The sequence below is a fragment of the Phascolarctos cinereus genome, unplaced genomic scaffold (assembly GCF_003287225.1).
Source record: "Phascolarctos cinereus isolate Bilbo 61053 unplaced genomic scaffold, phaCin_HiC Scaffold_2;HRSCAF=192, whole genome shotgun sequence".
Classification (NCBI taxonomy): domain Eukaryota; kingdom Metazoa; phylum Chordata; class Mammalia; order Diprotodontia; family Phascolarctidae; genus Phascolarctos; species Phascolarctos cinereus.
In genome coordinates, this window is record NW_027555625.1 from 189,734,740 (window position 1) to 189,737,167 (window position 2,428).

Below are 2,428 nucleotides of genomic sequence, written 5' to 3' on the forward strand. Positions count from 1 at the left end.
AATGTTCACATCTGTTTTTGGCAGGCATTTCTACAGCCAAAGGGAAACAAGGGACTGAAGCACTTGTTCCAGGGATAAGGAGCAAGACCCCACTTGATAAATGCTTACTATACAATTCACCTCTCAACTTCAGAGCCAACATGTCTGCACAGGAGGGAAATAAAAAGGATGCCTGAGACAGTAAGACTTGATACTTTAAAAAAATTCTCGTCAAAATAAATACAAAGGAGAAGAAAAGGTAATAGCATATCCCAAATCATAAATTTCTGGGGTTTTTTAATTTTAGAGTTGTAAAGGACCATTTAGTTCAACTCTCTTATTTATAAGTAAATCAATCAATCAGCAATATTTATTAAATTCCTATTATGTCCCAGGCACTGAGCTAGCTAGAGTGCAAGAAAAAATGAAAAAGTCACTGCTTCCAAAAAGTATGTATATATGTATATATGTATGTATGTATATATGTTGTAATAAGTTAGCCAATTGTCCAGAACCATACATTACTTATTGACAGAGATTGAAACAGAACCCAGGCCTCCTGGCCCCTTGTCTTGTTCTTTTAACAATATACCACGGCCTCAAAGACTAGATACAGTGAGAAAAGTGCTGGATCTGGAGTCAAAGGACATGGGATTGTGGCAAATCCCTTAATGCATAACTTAAAAGTGCATTGTGAGTACTTAATTTTTTTTTTTGAGAGCCAAGCATTAAACATTTACCGGCATACCCTTAATACCACTCTGGGCCTTTGTTTCTCAATTTGTAAAATTAGGGGTTCAAGTCAATTCAATAAACATTTATTAAGCACCTACAATGTGCACTGTACTACAAGTAAGAAAAAGAAAGTTCCTATCTTTAAGCATCATACAATCTAATGGGAGAAAACAATACAAGAAAGGAAGCTGGAAAGAGGATAGACTTGGACCAGTGAAGTCTCATGTTCCCTAGAGTTCAAACCAAGCAGAGCTGTAAATGGAAAGTGGAGAGTTAGCTGGGGCTACATAACCTATAAGGTACTGTCTAGCTTTCATTCTATTATCCTACAGTTATTAAAAAAGCTTTCTCATTCTTAACAGATCCTTCAGAGGAGTGTGTCAAGTTTTTGTTTTCCATCTTCTGTTCACATTATTCCATCTGCCTGAATTGATCTTCCTTACAACCTCGCCCTTCAAAAATGGGACCCATCCTCCAAGGTTCAGTCCCAGTGCCATCTCTGCCATGAAACCTCCTGTGATCTCCTAGCCAGAAGTGAGCCCTTAGTCCTTGGAATGCTCAGATTACTTACATAGTAAGTACTTCCTGCCTTCTCCCTCTTACCTTAGGCTTTTGTACTTTGTTTTCTCCACTAAAAATTCCTTAAGAATAGGTATCCTCCACATCATTCCACACAAAATAAATCATTGGCTCATTGATACTGCTGCAGAGCTGGGAAGAACCTTATATATTCTCTAACCTAATCTCTTCACTTTGCAGATGAGAATGCTAGGCAACAAAGAGGTGAAATGATTTGCTCCAGGAAAATGGTTGGTTGTTTGGTTGTTGTCCTTCATTCTCTGCCAGAGTCAAGGTACAGTATGTCTGACTGTGGTTAATCTGACCAATATGAACTTGTAATGTTCTAGCACAGGTCAGGCACAAACAGTCCATATGGGGGGGATTCTCTAAATTGGCACATCTCATATTTCTTTTGAGTTACTTCAATTCTGCTTTGCTCATAGAGCACATCACCTTCTCTGATGAGAGCACAACATGCTGGGTGGTCCTGTGCCAGTGTCTCCCATGTCACACAATTAATTCCAAAGTTCTTAAGAGAGATCTTGGGAGTGTCCTTACATCTCTTCTTCTGACCACCACGTGAGTGCTTGCCTTGTGTGAGTTCTCCATAAAATACTCTTTCAGGCAAGCCTACCTTTGGCATTCCAACAACATAGCCAGCCCACTGTAGTTGCTCTCTCTGCAGGAGCCATTTGTTTGGGTTTTTTTAAACTAACTTTCCAGAATCTGTCCTGGGATCACTACAGAGACAATCCAATCTCCCTCATCCACCACATCCTCAGTTATATTCTTAAGGTCCTTCCTGATCCTTAATCATCAATCAATCTACTTCCTTTCAGAGTCTTTGTCTTCCTTCAATGCTCAGCTCAGAAGATACCTCTTCTATGAAGCCTTCAGTGTTCCCAACCCACCCCCTTGAATGTAAGTTCCTTAGGGGCAGGGAATCTTTGCTGGTACAATTATATCCCCGGCACCTCGCACACTATTTTGCATAAAGCAGAATCCTAGGATTATATATCAAGAGCTAGAAAGGACTTCAGATGCCATCTAGTGCATTTCACTTCATTTTATAGATGAGGAAACTGAGGCCCAGAGAAATGGAGTGATTTGCCCAAGATCACATAGGAAATAAGATTCACAAGTGTTATGTGAG

At 39.7% G+C, this 2,428-nt stretch overlaps 1 long non-coding RNA gene across 1 annotated transcript; it reads left to right on the forward strand.

The window, feature by feature from the left end:
- The first annotated feature begins 1,083 nt into the window (after window positions 1–1,083).
- Window positions 1,084–2,190, forward strand: LOC110193826 (uncharacterized). The gene is made up of 3 exons (XR_002320553.2): window positions 1,084–1,288; window positions 1,474–1,567; window positions 2,115–2,190. It is a non-coding gene; the product is annotated as an uncharacterized LOC110193826 (long non-coding RNA).
- Window positions 2,191–2,428: the final 238 nt, after the last annotated feature.